We start from the raw sequence: 22,447 nt of genomic DNA on the forward strand, positions 1-22,447 counted from the left end.
AACAAGATTTGGGCCTGGCCCCATTGGCCTCTCTGTTAGTTCACTCCTCCATGCCAGCGTATTGCCCTCAGGGTTTGGTGCTCTGGGATAGGGTCTGGCTCCTCTTTCCCTTTCCTGTAGAGACATAAACAATACCCTCCCCATGAGTATATTACTGCTCTGTTCCCCCATTCCTCTCTTTTCCCCTCCTTTTTAGTTGGCTGCCATATGCATCCCTGAGTTGAATCAGACCCCTGCTAAAGTGCCTGGGATTTATGCATTAAGTAGCTCATCCTATATGCCCATTGTACTTTTTGAACTTACCTCAGTGGACTCATGTTGTACTTGACCCTTTGTGCTTGGCTAACTTCCCTTAGCAATAATCTGAAAGACATCCTAAATCCCTGAATTTCATCTGATCCAAGACAGTGTTCAGGGAAGGCATGGTCCCTGTCCTTCTTGTACCAAAGCTGCAGTGAATGCCAGGTTGTTTCCCGATGGTTACAGTTGCCTCTGCATGGCTGTGATGGTGCTTTCCATGCCCTTCCTGTTGCTGGAGATGTTCTCTTCAGGCCAGCCATGGAAGTGCAATCTCCAGGTGGTGGAATCTTATTTCCCTGGTGTTAGTGACCAGGTATAGGTCCTACACTCTTTCTTCCTCAGCTCTACTCTGATGTCTTCACAGGACACCAGGCCATCCTATGGTCAGTACTTGGCACACATCGGGCCTATATCCTCCAGTTCACTAAGCATCACTATGGAACAAGAATTCCACTCCCAGTTAATTTGCCAGAGATAAGTCCTCAATTGTGAGGACCGACTGGCAGTGTAGGAGCCCTGCTGGTAGCCATCAGTGAAGGAAGTATTGAAGTAGTTTGCATTCTCCTTTCCCCTCTTTACTGGGATCATCTATAAAACCCAGTTTTATGGATTCTATATGATGGCTGGAAGGTTTCTATTTACAATCGTGCCATTCTGGATTTTCATTGATGTTGACTTCTTAAATTCTACTCTAATCCATTTTGGCTTCTCCGTGGAATTTTTGTGCAAGTTTTCCGCAGGTGAGTTTCTAGAGGTCTCTTTAAGTTCTGTATCATTATGGAGATAATGTTCCAAAGGGTTTGGTATATGAAGACATACTGCATATCTATTTGCACCAGCTGGCCCCATTGTATCTGGATCTAACTCATGAAACCATCACATTCACCTTCCTCTCTGTTTGTATCATGTCCAGTATGGCTTCAATTATATCGAAGGTACTTCTGCCTGCCACCTGTACTACAATGAAACACAATGACCCCCTGCATACTGTGGGTTACAAGTCTTTACCTCTTTGAGAAAATTTAGCATGTTTATTGACCTGAAAGGCACTTCAAAGTATGTCCAGTTGGTAAACTGGAATTGAATTATGAGGCTCTGTGACTTTCTGTTGGTCATGTTGCCTATATGCTCAATGCAAAACTTTTGGACTGTATAGGCAATCAGGAAGGTCACATAGTTTAAGGACACGTGGATATTCCTATATGTCCAATAGCCTAGGTCTGTAAATCTGGGCACATTGCTGTTTTCTTCTCGCCTTCATATTGGTCACTATTCTGATGGTGGCTGTGCTTTATTCCCGGATCCTCCTCTAAAAATCATTCACCATTTCTTCTTTTGGTCCTTGTGCAACAATTAATTTCTTAGTAGCTATTGATGAATGCAGCATTGATATAAACAGAATCTGGAGCGCTTTCAACTGGTGTGGGGCTAACACATGATGTTTACATATGGATTCTTTATCTTGTTTTCTAATTTGGAGCCAGCATCATAGGTGGCTTGGATAGGACAAGAAGGAAGAGCATTAAATTCTTCTATAAGGAGTGTATTGTCTTCAGGAAGTTTTCAATTAATGTCCTCCAGGAATTTTCCCCTGAGCAGTAGTGATTACTTCCTATTGGTATTTGGGGACCTGGTCAGAATGTCATGCTCTGGGACTCCATATCCTCTGCAGATATTAGATAAGAGGAAAGAACTGAAATAACTCCCTGCTTGCTTGTATCTCTTAAATCTTACTGTGTACAGAACTATGGTCATAAACTTAATTACTTGCAGAGGGGACAGGGCCAGGAAGACTGTGATGAATGGCTTCTCCTCTGAAGAAGGAAGGTTTCTGAAGTGGGTACTGCAGTACCAGAATTCCCTTCCCAGAATTCTATTCGGACACCTGTGAACCAGTTATTTGGAAGCCACATTCCATTCGGTGCAATGGTAGTAACTCAAGAACATGTCCTTGCTGTCCTTGTGATAGAGCCCTGGCAGTAGAGTGAGTAAAGCTTGGGCTGCTAACCCAATGCTGAGCAGTTCAAAGCAACAACCTTTCAGTGGGAGAATGTTGAGGCTTTCGATTCCCTAAAGAATGGCAGTCATGGAAAACAAGGGAAGTTTGATGTTAGCAAGTAAGTCCTTTGGTATCATAGTCAGGGTCTGAAGAATTGACAGTCATGACATAGGTGCGTCCCAGAGTTGATTTGGGCTGAAAGTTGGTGCCATGGAAAGGGAAAACACTTATGGATTTGGGTTTAAAGTGTTGCTGGTTCTGTCATTGATGCTTTTGTTGAGATCACAACTTCTATCGAAGATGAAACTTTGGTAGCTTTATTGGCATTGACAACTATTAGGTCATTGCAAAGCAGAACAAGAATGAATCAGAAATCCATGTTGACTTTAGTTATTTGAATTACATCTTCCATTACCACTCATTGTAATTCCATATAGATTATTTATTAGTTGATCCACGAAGTCCAGCTCTGTCTGGGTGGGACCATTGGGTCCAAGGTCTGAGGCTGTGCCTGGGTTCCGTCACAGCCTGGATCCCTGTGTGGGCAATAGGCTTTCTCCCATCATCAGTGGAAGTGGTTAAGGGATGGTTAGGTAAAGAGGGAGATGGCACCAGTGGCCTGGAGTCTGAGCACAATTGCCTGAGCCCTTCTCTATCCACGTTGTACGTTTATGAAACTATTCTTATTCTTAAGTGATATTATGTTAATACAATCATCTCATTTCAATTCACCTCCCAAATTCACCTCTACTTTACCTTGTTTCCTTATTTACTATCAAATAAATTGGTATAAGGACATTATTTTTTCCTTCTGTGAGGTGTCTTCCTTTTATTACCTAAAGTGAGGCACATTTTATTTGCCATATAGAATCAAGTATAAGCCGAGCTGAATATCAGCTGAGGCACCTCATTTTACCACAAAAACTGCATTAAAATGTGCCAAAAACTCAGCTAATACACAAGTATATACAGTAATACTTTCTCAAGAAATGCTTGGTCTTTTTTCCTTTCAAATTTGGTTCTGTTTAATATGTTGATACACGAATTTAAGGGGAGGTGGAGCAAAATAGCCACAATCACGGGCTTAAACATACCAACTCTCCTGAAGACGGTACAGAACTGAGCTGTGCTTCCTTCTGTTAAATGTAAGCTGTTCATAAATTGGAGCCTATTTGGTAGCCACTGGCAGTAACACTGGAGCAAAAAAGTATAATTTATTACAGAGACATAAATAGAAGACATACATGTTACTAAAGAAACATTCCATTTGAAAGTTTCTGTTGAATTTCTCTGGACACAGCTCAACAACTATTCTTTAGAGCAGGATTGTTTATACAGATTATTTTCTTCTCCATCTCATTCTTTAAATTGATCTTTTAAAAAAGTCATCTACGTATTACGTTTTCATTGGTCACAGTTAAAGATTGATTAGAAAGTAGCAGTTTGGCTTGGCAGTGGTAATGTTGACGTGATCAGAGAACTGCACATCTGATCAATGGGTAAATAAGGAAAAGAAAGAAAATGTTATTAGGAAGTGGGTGAGAGTGTAAATAGATTGGGGCATGACGAAGAGCTAAGTCAATGTCTACCATAATTGGGTAGCAGTAGATAGTTCCCACATTCATAAGCAAGAAATGGCAATATAAACATGTATGGGGAGCTTTCAAAGCTTCATGGAACAATTGTATTAAAAGATAATGAAATTTTTCCATGAAACTTTTGAAGCGTTCTTAGAACTATAGAAGTAAACTCACTCCAAGCTTGCTGCCATCAACTTGATTCTGACTCACAGAGAGTTTATAGGACAGGTTAAAACTGCCCCTGTGGGTTTCTAACATGGTAAGTCTTTTATGGGAGTAGAAAAATCTCATAGCAGTGAGAACACAAAATAACTGAAAGACGTTATTTCTGGGGTGCAAGGTAGGTCTGTTTTGTAGTGGGTTACATATTGGGCTGCGAACCACAAGATCAACAATTTGAACACAGCAGCCTCCCGCCCATGTCCCGAAGGAAAAACATGAGACTTGCTGTTCCCATATGATGAACCTTAGAAATCCAGAAACATAGTTTTACTCTGTCTTGTATGGTAGCTATGAGTCAAGATCAACTTGATGGCAGTGAGTTTCGTTTTGGATTTTTTGTGTAAAGGTGTGGAGGAGGGAAAATAGAAACTCTTTTTTCTTTCTGATCTGTTTCCAAGTCTCAGATAATCAGATTAATTATCCTATGTTTCTGTTCCTTGAGTACTGTTCTATTTATTTAATGAACTATATTCAATATAGTTTGCATATAAAAATTTAATATTAAAGGGGCTTAAATGCCCATTATACTGGAAAGTGTACTTGCCTTCAAATTGCATTCATTGCTTGTTCATGTCGAAACTATGATACCAGAGGTACATCCCCCCCAAATAGACATTTTTTTCAAAGTTGCGTATTTAAATTTTTTTGCAAAACAACCTATCACCTTCAAAGTACTCTCCATTACACTTAATACAGTTGTCAAATCTGTGATTGCATTCTTGGAAATATTTTTCACACTCATCTGGATGGTGGACAGCACCTCCCTCATTTTTTTTTCTTCACCTCTTCTACGTTGTCAAATTGCTGGCCTTTCAGGTCTCTCTTCATTCACAGAAACAAACAAACAAAACAGTCATATGGAGCAAGGTCAGGTGAGCTAGGTGCATGAGTAAAGAGAAGAATGCTGTGTTTTGCCAAAATCTGGAGCACTGGGATGGCATCATGATGGGCAGGTGCATTGCCGTGGTGGCAAAACTAGTCTCCCATTGACCACAAACCAGGCCTTTTTGGTCACACATTTTTATAAGCAATCTTTTCAGAAACTTTAGCGTCTAGATAGAAAGCTTGAAGAGCAGTCTGACCCAGTGGAACGAGCTCCAAATCACTCCAGTCTACATTTCCATCTGTTCAGGAAGTTGACAGACATCCAGAATGAGGTTTGCCATCAATCAACATTTCACCTTTTTTGAAATGAGAAATCCACTTGTATTTTTCCACAGCTTGTCAGCTATGTTCAACATCACAACAGTTTCTGCAGCGTTTTTCCTGAGCAGGAAAAAAAATTTCATAGCCCCACACTGTTCTCTTATATCAGCTATCATAAAAAAACAAGGTTTGAGCAAAACTTTTACAAAAAAAAAATCACTCTGACCAGAGAGAACCTTCCCAGGCAATGCCACTGGGTGCGTTAACTCAGCGAGTTACTAGATGCTCAACTAGCAGGGAAAAATGTGTACTATGGATACTCCACTCTGACTAGTGATTTTTTTGGGGAGGGTACCCCGTCATATATCATCATATGCCAATCATTATTAGTAAAGGTTCTCTGTTTTCCTACATAAATATTAATTTTGTGTACATGAATGCTTTATTTGGGGTATTAGAGAGATTTTTTGTTTTGTCTTATTTGCTACTTAACAAATGCAGATCTCTTTTTTCGTAGAATCACATTTTAAAATATTTATCTGTTAGCAGTAGTAATATTATTTGGTTACTCTTATTATAAAGTTTGTTATTTTTATTTCTTCTTAACAAAATGTAGAATGTATGTAGAATGTATAACTAAAACAAAATACTTAATTTGTTCAAGAGAATTACGTTGAGATTGTGCTTGACGTGAAAATATTATTTATTTCCTTTCTTAAATATAAAGGCATTTAAAAACACAGCCAAGTCCATCACTGGTGGTTGTTGAGAAGCGCCATTGAGCCCGTTTGGACTCATAGTGATCTTATGTAGAAGAGAAGGAACACTGTTGGCTTCTGTGCCATTCACAATTGTTCTTATATTTGGGCCCATCGATGTAAACAATGTCAATTTATCTTGTTCAAGATCTTCCTGCCCCCCCACCCCCAACCACTGACCCCTGCACTGCTACTTTTCCAAACATGATGTCAATTTCCAGGGTCATGCCCCAAGTACATAAAATGAAGTCTTGCCATCCTTTCTGTTAAGGAGAATTCTGGCTGTACTTTTTCAAAGACAGGTTTGTTTGTCCTTCGGTAGTCCGTGGTTCTTTCCATATTTTTCACCAGCACCATAATTCAAATATCTCTATTCATCGCTGGTCTTTTTTTATTCAATACCCAACTTTCATGTGCATATCATGGAATTGAAAATGCTGTGGCTTGGGTCGGGTGTTCTCACAGTAACATCCTTACTTTCAATACCCCAAAGAGGCCTTGTGCAGCGGATTGACCCAGTGCCACTGGTCTTTTGGAGTCTTGACTGCTGCTTCATGAGCTTTGATTGTGGAGCCAAACAAGCCAAACATGGACAGCTTCAGTCTTGCTCCATTTATCATGATGTTATCTACTTGGGCAGTTATGAGGATCTTGGTTTTCTTTAGATTGAGTCATAATTCATACTGAAGGTGACAATCCTTGATTGTCAATCCTTGACAATCCATTATCAAGAATGACTTCAAGTCCTCCTTATTTTCAGCAAGCAAAGTTGTGTCATTGGCATATGGAAGATTATTAATGTCTGGAACAGAGCTCACAATCCTGGCTCAGGTTTCACTCAAGCAATAGACAGGCTGTAAGTGAACAATAACAACAGGGTGATACACATTTTTTTTAATTTAAAATAATTACAAACTGTATATGAATGTGACCAATTGGATTCTTTTTATTTTTTTCTTCTGATCTGAAAATGACTGAATTAGTGGCTCCTTCTTCTGTTTCAATAAAATTTATAAGAATAAAACTATCATTGATATTTTACAGGCCTTCTCTTCATTTCCAATTATTTATACATTTAATGTTAATTGTGTTTGTAGTCTCAGAAACTCATATGAATAGTTCTACCCTGTCCTATAGGGTCAGAATGAGTCAGCATTGACTCCATGGAGTGAGGTTTTGAGTTTTGTGTTTGTATAAAGTTGTAGGTGTTATGAACATAGAGATGGACCATAGAATGTTGAAGCCTCATATATATGTTAGATATGTATACAGAACAGACATGTAACATAAATGCTTAAATTATCCTTGGTTTAACTTTATAAATAGTTAATTCTATAAGACTATACAGATATTTATGGATTATCATTATAGGTATAAGTATGATATGACTTTGTGGTTTGCACTCACTTGTCTTACTATTTTTCATTTTTTTCTGCCATGAAGTTCAGTGGGTCAGTGGGAGGTTCACGAAAAACAAAAACAAAATTCAAACTCACTGTCATCAAATCTTGGGGTCTCATGGTGACCCTATGGGACAGGGTAGGACAGCTCCTGTGGGTTTCAGAGACCGTGACTGTTTAACCGTATAACTGCTAAAAACAGTATAATGTTAAAAAAATTGGGGGGGGGGGATAAAGGCATGAAGTGGTTGGCTTACAAACTTTCATAGGTGGGGTAACATAGTCACAGAATTATAGAATTAAGGTGTAGGTGTTACTTAATTGAAATTGTGAGGCTAGAGAATTATATATAGGTGCCAAGTTGCAAAGAGGTGGATTGAGTTGGTTAAAGTTTATTGTGCCAACCTGGCCGATAAACACATGTGGGTTAATTGAAGGGCAGAGTGATAAATGGCTCGGTGAGCCTCGCCTTTCTCATTCTTGGATCTCTTGCTTTTTGGTGGTTGGACCAGAGTGCAGCTGCCTTAGCCAGTTCCTTGCTTCCGCTAGCAAGGCTCACTTCCTGCAAGATATCCCCAAGGGGAAGCCACATGGACCTAGTCCGATGCAGCCCTGGGTGCTGTAGAAGCTGTGTGGAGATCTCCTCCAACCCTGAGATGCTTACACACTCTATGATGGCTTTCCTCCTGCAGTTGACATCATTGCGTGAGAGAGAAAAAATTAGATTGTGTTAGTCTGAGTACTTTATAGAAACAAATCCACAGAAACTCATGTATAAGAGAGAGTTTTATATAATGGGTAAGTGCACATCAAGAAAATATTCCAACCCAGGGCTGCCCAAGCCCACAAGTCCAACAGTGTAGCTGGTGGTTTTGAACTGGTTAGCAGTGAATACAGAATCACTATACTACCAGGGTTCCTTTAATAGATTAGTTCCATGAACTTTTCACCATTATCATAGCCTCCTTGACTTCATATACTCACTCATACTTTATCCAAGAATGCTTTCGAGTAAGCAATAATATTGATCATGTTACTTTGACACCAAATTTTCCTGTTAGTTTAGAATATTTTTGTGTTCTTTATAAGTTAGTATGTTCCAAGATGATAAAAGATGTTTCAGAAAAACACCGGGAAAGCAAAAACACTTAAATTAAATTAAAAAAAAGATAACGAAGTAATGGTAAATATATGTGTAAGTACTAACCACTGAAGTGTGTTTAGCTATCTCATTATTTTTCACGGTTTTACTTATTTTGGACTAATACATTTTCAGACAACTCTTCAGTACTGACATTTTGTCCTCATTGTATCAGTCAATGCCAAGGCACAGCTACCCTAAAGGACAGGGCAGACCTGCCCCTGTGCGTTTCCAAGACGATAACTCTCCAAGGCAGTGGAGATCCCTGTCTGTCTCTCAGGGTGTGACCGGGGGTTTCCAACTGTGGACCGTACAGCTATCAGCCTAACACGTAAGGCTACGCCATGATGGTTCCCCGGACGTTCTGTACAGCACAGGGAAAGCCACACTGTTCTAAATCTTTAGTCACTCCCTGCGGTAACTTTCCTTTCTACTTGACTCGAGGAGCCTCGGTGGTATCGTGTTTACAAATTGGGCTACAATATAGGAAGTTCAAAACAACCAGCCCTCCTCAGGAAAAAGATGAAGCTTTCTGCTCTCTCTCTTAGAGTCACTCGCTCAGAAACTTACAGGGGCAGTGCTACCCTGGCCCATAGGGTTACTATGCGTCAACATTGACTCCCTCAATGGCAGTGAATATACCTGGCTCATATATTTTATTTCAAAAAATATTCTAAAATGTACCACCTCTCAACAATTATGAACGTAGCTATCACCCTAATCTGAGATTTCCAACTTATTTATATGGACTCTTGTACTATATCACCTGTGAAGGCAGACTGCAAGCTGTTCTCCATGAACCTGTATAATAAATAATAGTTTCTGACTGTGGAAGAATTTTTTACTTGCTTTAAACCAGTATGATAGAGCCAAGGTAATGTAGAAAAACTTCCCTATCTAGAATGCCTCATATTGTAGTAGTAGCTATCTCAGAAGAAAATGTTCTTTCTCACTACTTCTGAGCAAGCAAGCAAAGAAGCAAGGCCCATGTGGTAAGGATTTCAGATTCAAACTCATTGCGTTGACTCAATTCTGATTCATAGTAACCCTATAGGACTGAGAAGACTTGTCCCATAAGGTTTCTAAGACTGAAAAATTTACTGAAACAAACTGCCATATTTTTTCTCTTGCAGAATAGCCAGTGGTTTTGAACTACCAACCCTCAGGTCAGCAAATGAGTGCTTAACCCTTGTACCACCAGGACTCCTGTTTGGTTACTACAGCATTTATAGCTTCTCTTTTCTAACACCTAATTTTTGTACTTATCCCTTGTGCTGAGTTGAATTACATCTCCCCAAATGGCATTTTTTTACTTATAACCTTTAGTAAATAAGGTCTTTGCTGATGTGATCAAGTTACTATGAGCTCATTCAGGATTAAAGTGGTCTCTACAACAAATATTACTTGTTTCTTTATAAGAAATGGAAAGATGGCCGCTTGTTTACTTTCAAGCCTTTAAGTCCCCAGACGCTATAGGTCTCGATAGCCGGGCACCACCTAGCCCAGAAGCAACAAAGCCGACATGGAAGCAGCACACCAACATGTGTGATCATGAAGGGCCAAAGGGACCAGGCTTCAAACACCAAAGGCGGGGAGAAAAATCATATCCTCGTCAATGAGGGTGGTGCGTGATGGGGACCCAATGCCCATCTCTAGACAACTGGACATACCTTGCAGAGGGGTAGTGGGGAGATGAGTCACTTAGGGTACAGTATAACAATAATGAAACCCACAACCTTCCTCTAGTTCTTAAACGCTTCCTCCCCCCAACTACCAGGACCCCAATTCTGCCTTGCAGATCTGGCTAGACCAGATGATGCACAGCGGTACAGATGGGAATTGGAAACGCAGGGAATCTAGGACAGATGAAGCACTCAGGACCAGGGGTGACAGTGGCGATACCAGGAGGGAAGGGATTGTAGGAAGGGGGAATTGATCACAGAGAACTACATATAACCTCCTCCTCTCTGGGGGATGGGCAACAGAGGGGTAGGTGAAGGGATACGCTGGGCAGTGTAATATAAAACATAATAATAATTTATAAATTAATAAGGGTGCATGGGGGAGGGGGGCAGAGGAAGGGAGGGGGGGGGAGGAAAATGAGCTGATTCCGGGAACCCAAGAGGCAAGCGAATTTTGGGAATGATGAGGGCAACAAATGTATAGATGTGCTCTACACAATTGATCTATGTATTGTGATGAATTGTATGAACCCCAATAAATTGATTTAAAAAAAAAAAAAAGATGACCTTTGCCAAATTGAAAAAAAAAAAAAGAAATGGGAAGAACACCAACAAAGAAGGAAAGCAATGTGACCGTGGAGGTCACGATAGATTCAAGTGAAGAAAGATGAAGGATTGCTGACAACAACTAGAACCTGGAAGTGGTAATGAGGAAGTCTTCCCGAGAGCTTCAGCGCAGTGATGGCCCTATTGTATTAGAATAAATCTGAGACACCAATTTTTGGGAATCTGTTATCACAGATATTGTTAAACGCCTTCCAGGTGGTTCTGACTCATAAAGACTGTGTACCACAGAAGGAAACACCACTCTCTCCTAGGCCATCCTCAGAATCGTTCTTATGTTTTAGCCCACTGTCGCAGCAATAGCACCAATACATGCTGTTGAGGATTTTCCTCTTTTTCAATGCCACTGGACTTTACCAAACATGATGTCTTTTTCAGCACTGCTTCCTGATGTCTCGGCATCCTTGTTTCTACTGGATTCTGGCTTTACTTCTTCCAAGACAGCTTTGTTTATTATTTTGGCAGTCCAGGGTACTTTCTGTATTCTTTGCCAGAATCATAATCGAATGCATTGATTCCTTTTTTAGTTTTCCTTATCCATTACCTGGGTCAGGCACACGTTACTTCATAGGTAACACCTTGCGTATCAACACTAAAAAGGTCTTGTGCAGCAGATATACTCAATGCAAAGCATGATTTTATCTCTTGACTGCTGCGTCTATGAGCATTTATTGTAAACTCAAGCAAGCAAAAGTCATTTACAATGTCAATCTTTTCTCCATTTATCATGATGTTACCTACTTATCCAGTTGCAGGTATTTTACTCTTCGTTACACTGAGTTATAATCCGCGCTGAAGGCTGCAATCCTTGACTTCATCAGCAAGTGCTTCAAGTTCTCCTCACTTTCAGCAAGCAAAGCTGTGCCATTTGCATATCAAGAGTTGTTATGAAGCCTTCCTTCAATTACAATATCAAATTCTTCTTCATATAAGCTCTCATTCACAGCCACTAAGTCAATACTGAATCATAGTGACCCCCTGTGGATTTCAGAGACTATAACTGTTTATGGGAGTAGAAAGCCCAGTCTTTCTCCATGGAAGCTGCTGGTGGTTTTGAATTGCTGACCATGTGGATATCAGTCCAACGCCTAACCACTTACACCACTAGAGCTCCATTCATATAATCTAACTCTTCTGATTATTTGCTTGGCATAAAGATTGAACACGTATGGTAAAAGGCTGCAACAAATGATGTAGAGCCCCTTTTCTTTTAAATCATGATGCATTCACTTGTTCTTTCCCTACAACTGTCTCTTGATCTATGTACAGGTTTCACATGAGCACAATGAAATGTTATGGAACACCCAGTCTTCTCAAACATACCTACAGTATCTTATGGTCCACAGAGTAAAAGGCCTTTGCATAGTCAATAAAAGTGAGGAAAATGGAGCTTTCTACTCCCATGAAGAGTTGCCATCCAAGAAACTCACAAGGGCAGTTCTACCATGTCCTCTAGAATCTATGGGTTGGCATTGACTCGATGGCAGTGATAGTCAATAAAACATATAAATAACTTTTTGGTGTTCTTTCCTTTCAGCATCAGATCCATCTGATATCTGCAAAGATATCCCTTTTTCCAAGCTCTCTTCTGAACCCTGTCTGCATTTCTGGAAATTCCTTCTCAATATACAGCCATTGTTGGCTGATTTTCAAAAAAATTTTTACTTGCGTGTGATATCGATGATATTATGCACATTGTGTTGGGTCATCTTCCCTTGAATGAGTGAAAACATGGATTTCCATTAGTCAATTGGCCAGGTAGCTGTCTTCCAAATCTCTTCGTATAGACAGATGCGTACTTTCAGTGCTTCATCAACTTGTTGAAACATTTCGATTGGTGTTCCGTCAACTCATTTTGTCTCCAATGCAGTTTGAACTGTCTTCTTCAGGACTATTCTTGTTCCTAAGCTACCTCTTAAAATGGTTGAATGTCCACTAGTTATTTTTGGTACAGTGATTGTGTATTTTTTCCATCTTCCTTTGATGATTCCTACATCACTCAATATTTAGCCCATAGAGTCCTTTAATATTGCAGTCCCCGGCTTTATGTTTGTTTTCCTTCAGTTCTTTCAGTTTAAGGCAAGCTTAGCGTATTCTTCCTTTTTTGTAGTCTAACTCTAGGTCTATGCACATTTCATTATAGAACTTTACTTTGTCACAAACCTATGAAATAAATATATCTCTTAAACATTAATACTCATCACAGAGCTCTTTTCAGCTACAAACACTTCATGGTGATTTTAAAGTGATTTACTTATTTTGGTAATTATTTTAATTATTCAACTCCATCACAATCATATTTCCTATTTTCAGCACATTTACTCATTACAACCAAGGCTATACTTTATATCTTCTTCCTCATCACCCAAGTTCAATGGTGTCTAACTGTATTATGTGTTTTTTCAATATTTATATATAATTCTACAAAATAGCTGTTATATACAAGTCAGATACTTCAGTTTTGTACTGAACTTATCTTTCTGAATCAAAACTACTAGCCCCATGCCAACATTTTCAACCTCCAGATTAGTTGATTATTGTTAGTTTTAATTGACAGTTGCCATCAATTCAATTATGACTCTGATAACATAGGCACAACCCTGTGCCAACCTCAAAATTTTTATGATTGATCCTTTTGTTGCAGTTGCTGTGTCAATACATCTCCCTCAGGGTCTTCTTTTCTTTTTTTTGCTGAGTCCATCCTTTACCATACATGATCCCTCCCTCCCATATCCACCCTAGGAATGAACTCTCCTGATAACATATCCAAAGTCCATGGGATGAAGTCTCCCCATCTTCCCGTCTAGGGAGAATTTTAGCTGTAATCCCTCCAAGGCAGATTTAATTGTATTTCTGACAGTCCTTTGTACTTTTAATATTCTTGCCAACACCATCATTCAAATGTACCAATTCTTCTTTGGCAGTACTTATTCATTATTCATCTTTCAGATACACATGTGATTATTCATCCCTGTCAATTCTTATAGCAATACATATGTGTTAGTCTGGGTAGACTAGAGAAACAAATCTATGACACACATATGTGTATAAGGGAGAAGTTTATATAAAGGGTAATTGTACATTAAGAAAAAATCCCAGCCCAGTCCAGATCAAGTCCATAAGTCCGATTTTAGCCCATATGTCTGACAGCAATCTATAAAGTTCTCTTCAGACTCATGAGACACATGCAATGACGCCGAATATAGAAGATCATAGGCCAGTGGGTAGAAAGTCTCTGGACCCAGTGGCATTGGAAACATCTCAGCAATGGCAGGGGTCTCTGCATGGCTCTCTGCACACAGGGCTATATCAGGGAAGATTGATGTGGCTTCTCCTCAGGGATGTCTCACAGGAAGGGAACCTTGTCAGTAGAGAGTCTCCAAGGGAGTCAGCAGAGAGAGGCAGGTATCTCCGACTCCAAAGAGGAAGTACCAGATTTCCCAGAATTCTCAGGAGAAGGCCATGCCCACACAGAAGTCTCATAGGCTATCTCCAGATTGACAGCCTAGACTCCACCGCTACACTCTTAATCCTTAAATTGACATCAGCTTAGGTGATGACCGCAACGTATCTTGAATATTTGTTTCCATTCTCTTCATCCCTATTTCAACTGTCCAGTTATTGCAATGGATTTTAAAATGTTTCCTGGATCCACTTTGGCCCTAACGCCATTCTTCCAAGTCTCTTTGTACACTATGGTCAAGTTGTTTTGTAAAACCCATGAACTCCACTTTATCAGCTTCCTGTTACTCTATTTTGCTTTATAATGTTTAACTACCTTAATCTATTGTAGAGTCGCTTAAAATAATAGTCTCTCATGGCCTTTCCCGTTTTCACTCCATTTGTATGCGGTAGGTATCCCAACATATTCTTTCTCATCATAATTCTTTTCATCTCTTCTTTCTTCTTTTTGGGAGACCTGAAACATGTCTTCTTGATTCTTTACTACTCTCTTGGAGAAAGAGTAGTAAAAGCTCTTCCTTTAGAGATTTCACAAGTATATTCTCCTACACCTTCTTTCCATGTTAAGTTAATCTCTTTTTTTATACTCTCAATGTGTATTGTTAGCATATTTACTATAGTGGTTAACACACTATTTTAAATATTTTGTTAAGTTATATATCTTTAAAATATATTCCCCAACAAATCAAGGAAATATAAGTATACATTTTCTGAAATTCCTAGTGAAAACACAGTTCGTATCACATAGTAGATTCCTAATACATATTATCTAGTTTGTAGCAAATTATTATTTAATTAATCAGTAGAAGCACAATATAATTGGTTTTTTGATGTTAAGTAATTACTTAGCTTCTCAGCAGGGATGAATGAAATGAGGTAGAGTACAAGCTAATTTGAATGAAGGCGGGTCTGGACTATGGTAAAGAAGTTTGGGATGATAGAAAAGTACAACAATGAAGGGCTTTCGCATGCAGGGTTCAGAATAATGGAGGAGAATAAGAAATAAAGAATACGGAAAAATAAAAATCACATAGAGAAGGATGGAGTGGTGCTAATGGAGTGCTCAGTGTGCTTTTTGTACATCACAATCGTCCAGGCCCAACTGAGTGGCCATCTCTACGTGGAAGATGAAAGTCAGTCAGCAGCAGGGCTTCACTATTCACTTGGTGTTCTGGCTTATTACCAGCCACTGAGCTATGATTTATTAAAAGGAAAACGTTGATACAGAAAGAGCATCATTTCTTAAAATCATTTTATTGGGGGCTCATACAGCTCTTATCACAATCCATTCATATATCCGTTGTGTCAAGCAAATTTGTACATATGTTGCCATCATCATTTTCAAAACATTTTCTTTCTACTTGAACCCTTGATATCAGCTAATTTTTCCCCTCCCTGCCCCTCACCCCTCCCTCATGAACCCTTGATAATCTATAAATTATTATCAGTTTGTCATGTCTTACACTAACTGATGTCTTCATTCAACCATTTTTTTGTTGTTGTCCCTATCCCCGGGACGGGGTTATATGTAATAATTGTGATAGAGTCTCCCTTTCTCCCCATACCTTTCCCTTCCCCTCCTGATATCGCTACTCTCATTATTGGTTACTGGCTACTTGCTACACTCATATAAGCCTGAGGGGCTTATCTGTCCTGAATTTCCAGCTCTTATCTGTACCCTTGTACATGCTCTGGTATAGCTGGATTTGTAAGGTAGAATTGGGGTCATGATAATGGGAGGGGGGTATAGGAAGCATTAAGGAACTAGAGGAAAGTTGTATGTTTCATCGGTGCTATTCTGCACCCTGATTGATTGGCTCATCTTTTCCTTGTGTCCCTTCTGTAAGGAGATGTCCAGTTGTCTACAGATGGGCTTCAGGCTTCCAGTCCGCACTCCCTCTCATTCACATTGGTATTATTGTTTGTTCTGTGTCTCTGATGCCTGATACCTGATCCCTTGGACATTTCATCATCACATGGGCTGGTGTGCTTTTTCCATGTGGGCTTTGTTTCTTCTCAGCTAGATGGCCACCTGTTTATCTTCAAACCTTTAAGACTCCAGATGATATACCATTTAATAGCCAGGCACCATCAACTTTCTTCACCACATTTTCTTATGCACCCATTTTGTCTTCAGCAGTAATGTCAGATGAGCATCATAGAATGCCAGGTTATTAGAACAAAGTGTTCTTGCATTGAGGGAGCACTTTTCTAGAGGCCCAATGTGTGTCTGCTATTTTAATACTTAACATAAATATATGTACATAGATCTATTTCCCTATTATTATATATAAATACATTTACATATTTGCATGCCTGAATTTAGACATCTATAAATATCCTTTGCCTCTTAGTTATTTCCTCTATTTCATTTTACTTTCCTCTTGTCCCACTATGATGTTTGCACTTCATTCGGGTTTCAGTAATTCTTCGTGGTTACATTGCCCTTGATCATGCTCTACCAGGCATTTTATGCCCTACTTACCATCAATTTTAGGTCACTTGTTGTTATCTTGACCCTGGGTCTGTTAACACCCACTTTCTTTACCCCTGCCTTCTCCTCCCCCATGTACCTCTGGAAACATTGGACCCATTGTTTTCTTCTCTGGATTTTTTATCCTGTCTATCTTATCTGGATAGACACACAGAGAAAATAATAAGCACACACACACACACACAAAGACAGGGCAAAGAAAACACCTCTACACACACACACACACACACACACACACACACAAAATACCCAAAACAACAACAACAAAAACAACCACAAAAAAAGAGAGAGAGCTAAAAGCCTATAAATAGTACCAGGTGTGTCTGTTGACCTTTAGGAGTGTTTTCTGGTCGAGTCCGATGGGGTGTCACGGCCTGCCCCCAAAGTCTATTTTTCATATTCCCCAGGGACTTCATTGCTTTGCTCCCTTTGCTGCTCTGTTGCATGCCCTTAGCAGTTCACTCCGGTGTGGTCGGGTCGGATCGGGCACAATTCCTACACTGTGCCTCCAGTGTAGTCCCTCGTAATGCTATGGTCCAATGAGGGACTTAATGTCTCATATTGGGGCCGGCCCTATGATTCTCTCTGGGCATTGGCGGCTCTGAGCAGGAATATCAGCCTCAGGGCTTGGTGAGACTGATGTGTTCCACTATCTCTTCTTCCCTCTTTGCTTGGTAATGTGTGCTCTGAATCAGATGCGCCCCCCTCCCTGAGCTGTAGCTTCAGTGCTGTCTCCTGAAGTTAATTCTTCTGGGGGGTGGGGGGTGTCCATGAAGTTGGGATTGGGTCAGCCCCACAGACCTCTCTACTGGTTCCCTGCTTCATGCCTTATGTTGCTTTCACATCTTGGTACACCAGGTTGAAATCTGATCCCTTTCTCCCTTTCCTGTGGAGATATAAACAACACCCTCCCCTTGGGTGCATTAGTTCCCTGTTTCCCAGCTACCCATGTCTTTTATTTTTAAATTTTTCTTTATTTTCCCCTCCTTTTTAGTTGGCTGCCATATGTATCCCTGGATGGGGTCTGGCCCCTGCCATAGTACCTGGACCTCACCCCAGGAATGTATGTATACAGTAGCTTTTCCCATACACACCTTTTGCATTTTTAAGCTTACCTCAGTGGACTCATGTTGTAGTTGACCTTTTTTGCTTGGCTTACTTTGCTTAGCATAATTTCCTCCAATTCTTCCCATGCGGCCATGTGCTTCATCCGTTCATCACTGCTTTTTAGGGAAGCATAGTATTCCTTTGTATGTGTGTACTATGGTTTCTAAGGCATCTGCTTCCAATTTGATATTTTTGGGCCCTTATCAAAGATTAGTAGTCTGTATGCTGATTATTTTATTTCTGGGTTTTCAGTTCTTTTCCATTGGTCTGAATATCTGTCATTATACCAATACCACACTATTTTGACCACTGTGACTGTACAATAGGTACAGTCAGGTACAAAAGTCAGGTACAGCAAGCCTTCCCACTTGGTCTTTCTTCTTGAGGAGCTCTCTGCTAATTTTGGGCTTCTTCAGAGACAACATTTTTAAAGATGTATGACATTAAGAATTGAAAGAAATAAAAACAACAACAACCCTCCCACCCACCCCACCAAAACAACAACTTATTATCTCAATTGACAGAACTTTGGCTATAATCCAGTCTTTACACTAGTTTCAGATGTGACAGATGCCACACTGGAACTCTGTTAGCAGTACATCCTTGGCGTTATAGCATGAGCAGAGAGATAAAGGCTCAGTGCTTGATGAAGTACTGTATCAAAATGCTCCCCTCTATGTGTTCCATGAGTGCTGAAAGGTCAATGATTAATGTAGTGCTTACATTAGTTAATTGTGATACATTATTTTTACTGGTCCATAATTAAGTTAAATTCCAAAAAATGGAGCAAAATCTTGAAATGTCGTTCTCAATATGGTTTTCCCATCGTTTTACCTTTCACTTTAATTCACATCATATCACACCATTGTTATTTGTCTCACACATCATCAGATTGTTCATATCACCTTGTTGGTGCTCTTTGTGACCGATTCTGAAGAAAGTACTATCGTAGCAAGAGAGGTTAACTTGTAAGTTGAACAAGGCATTAGACACCTTCCTATACAATTTTTGACTGTCAGTTTTGAAAGAAATTCTAACATCACCACCATTTAGTCATAATACAATTGACTGCTTCATAGACAAAGGAGATCCCATCACTAGCTACACTTAGAAGTTAGCCACCTGTCTATGGATATCACAAATAAAATCCCTCTACTAATTAGGACATTTAACTTGATATCTATTCCAAGCTATTGGTTCTGTGGGAGAAAATAATATTCACTAAAATCTTAAAATAGAGCACTTGCTGATGGCCTAGGCATACTTGAGAAGTGGTTGCTCCTAAGATCTTGCAAAGAGTAATGCTTTACTGGTTCACTATCATCTAAAAGTAAATGGTATCCCTGGAAAAGCAGCAGCTTTGAATTGGTCAATCTACTGCACAGGACCTCTTTCAAATGCTGAAAAGGAAGGGTGTCATATCAAGGATTGAAGTACACAGAACCCAATGCATGGATCGATTGCCTGATGTGCATGTGGAAGTTGGACATTGAATAAGGAAAACCAAGGCATTGCAACTGTGGTATCGGTGAAGAATATTGAAAATACTGTGGATTGTTAAGAAAACACACAACTCTGTCTGGGAGGAAGCACAGCCGGAATACTCCTTAGAGGAAAAGAGGTGAGATTTTTGTCTCAAGTATTTTAGATATGTTATCAGTTGAGATCGGTCCCTGGAGAAAGACGTCTTGCTAAATAAGGTGGAGGGGCAGTGAAAAAAGCGGCATTCCCTAGAAGAGATAGACTGGCACAGTGGCTGCAACAATGAGCTCAAATCCAAGAACAATTGTGAGTAACATGTAGAACCCAGTGATGGTTCAATGTGTTGTAGACAGGGTTGCTGTGGGTCAGAACTGACTCAATGGCACCTAACAGAACAACAACCGTATATTCCCATCATTGATTATATACATGTTATGTCAGAACTAGGATATAGTATATACTTTTTAAAAAAATCAATTTATTGGGGCTCATACAATTCATTACAATACATAGATCAATTGTGTAAAGCACATCTATACATTTGTTGCCCTCATCATTCCCAAAATTCTCTTGCCTCTTGGGTTCCCGGAATCAGCTCAGTTTCGTTCCCCCCGCTCCCTCTGCCCCCCTCCCCCATGCACCCTTGATAATTTATAAATTATTATTATATCTTATATTACACTGCCCGGCGTCTCCCTTCACCCACCCCTCTGCTGCCCATCCCCCAGAGAGGAGGTTATATGTAGCTCCCTGTGATCAATTCCCCCTTTCTACACCCTCCTTCCTTTAAATTAGAACTTTGAGTAGATGATAAAAGCAATAATGATATAAACAGAAATTCTTGTTTTTATCGCTGTTATTATTGTCAAGCTGATTTCAACTCATGGCAAGTGTGCCGAGTGCGTACAGCTTCAATGAAGTCTGTGGCTATCTTTCAGAAGCACATTAGACATTATTTCTGTAGCGCTTCAGCTTGAATCTGAACGGGCAGCCTTCTGTATTTAGATTGAATTTGAATGGGCAGCCTTCTGTATTTAATGGCTCGCCTTCTAATAAAAAAAGGACAAGCCTTAGAAGCCAAGTGCAAGAAGTCAGTTGGTTTTAGAAGAGCAGTAGAAGCAAAGGCTGAATCTGTCTCTATCTATTGTCTCTGAGGGCCCTTATGGGCCTGTGTCTGCACTTCTCTAGGTCACACGGAGTATAGCTAGAGGCTACACTCCATAGCACTCCCGGTGCTTATTTGCTCTCCTTCATGCATTACTCAAACCATTCTTCTGAGAACAACCTGACCGAACGAATTCTTTAATCTGTTGTGATAGTTTGAATCAACCCTCATAGCATAGTCATTATGCATTGGGTGGTTAATCACAAAGTCAGCAATTTGAAAACACCTGTTGTTCCATGGGAAAAACAGAGGGCTTTCTAATCTCTTCAAGAGCTATAGTCTTGGACACCCACAGGGGAATTTCTATCCCTGTCCTGTGGGGTAACTATGAACCAATACTGATTTGATGGCAAAGTCGAGGTCATAAAATGATCTGTTTAGCAGGTTATCAGTATCTTGGAAGAAACCTCAAACAGATGTCTTGTTATACCAGCACAAAGTTTTCAACAGAATATGCATGTTCATGCCTCACTTCCAGACCTTAAACTCTGTGTGGTTTCAGAATTAGTATTGTAAAGAAAGTAAACTTTCTCAGATGATTGTAATGAGACCCTCATTATAATCCTCTACTTTTTATTGAAAATTAATAAACAGATTTTAATACTATTAAATAGGGTAGATTTAGTTCTACTTCTTATTTCAAGCACAAAGGAAGAGGAGAATTAACAGATATAAGGCCAGTTTATAGAATTTCAACTCTGGATGTCTTGTGTGAAATGGGTAATGTTTGCCAGTCATCCACAGACATAAAATTGAATCCGGGATGATCTTTTAGCTTCCATGACTAAATCAATGTAAGATGCTATGAGATGTGGATACAATCCTGCCCTCCCCAAACTCAAACTTACTGTCATCGAGTCAAGTATTATCTTGACACCTCATAGTGACCCTGTGGGTTTCGAAGACTGTAACTCTTTAGGGGAGTAAAACCCTGACTTTCTTCCATGGAGATGCGGATGGCTTCCAGCGCTCAACTCATAATGCCTACACCATCATGTGTGTATGCCTCCTATATACTGCCCCGGTACACACAAAAAGAGTATGCATAAGTTATTAACATAGTTTAAAATATGCTTCTCTTTACCAATAAAATGCAGAGATCAAAAAGGGCTGATTTCCAACTTGAGTTTTCTATTCACATCATCATCCTTTACTTTCCTGTTTTTTTGTCTTCCCTAATCCAACTGGGAAGAGCATTTTGTGATACGGAATTGATCCGTCTGGCTCTATGAGGCATATCTAAACCATACCAGTGGAAAAAAAATATTTCACTTCTGAATTGTAATGGTTTGGATGTGTGGAAAGTGTCCATGCACTCAAAGAAGACTAGTTATACTTAGTCTAGATGTCTGATCGCTTTCCTTTGTATCTGTGTTCTGTTAATATAACACTATCCGAATGGGAGGACATGGCATTAAAATAAACACAGATGCAAAAGCATATTAACTATCTTGTTTGATTATAGAAAATATTTTGCTTTGTAAATAGCAAAATGTAGTTAGCAAGTAAGTCCGTTTTAACACCTTTTCCCTGGTGAGTATTTAAAAACCGCCACTTTAAAAAGCATATTTTAATAATCATTAAATAAACAAACCACCCTGAGCATATTTTTTGAAGGTTAGGAAAAACCTTTCAAGAATTGGTTAGATCTGTACAAGGTCACTACTAATTTTGTCAGAGTGGCAAGCGTTTAAAATAACTATATATGAATATATACCAAGACCTTTATGTTAAATATTTTACGAAAGAAAGGGAAAGAAATATCTATTTTGCAACTTAACCTAAAACATAGCACAAGGATCAAATCTTAATTATGTTATATTCTTAGTTTAGCAAGGTGCCACGAATTTAATGTTTTCTTAAATTTTGAATGTATTATGTTAAT

The 22,447-nt window shown here is 39.5% G+C and overlaps 1 pseudogene; it reads right to left on the bottom strand.

The window, feature by feature from the left end:
- Nucleotides 1-352: 352 nt before the first annotated feature.
- Nucleotides 353-2,678, bottom strand: LOC101645315 (annotated as a pseudogene).
- Nucleotides 2,679-22,447: the final 19,769 nt, after the last annotated feature.

The sequence above is a fragment of the Echinops telfairi genome, unplaced genomic scaffold (genome assembly GCF_000313985.2).
Source record: "Echinops telfairi isolate 266 unplaced genomic scaffold, ASM31398v2 ScPeMD7_6;HRSCAF=24_1, whole genome shotgun sequence".
Taxonomy (NCBI): Eukaryota; Metazoa; Chordata; class Mammalia; order Afrosoricida; family Tenrecidae; genus Echinops; species Echinops telfairi.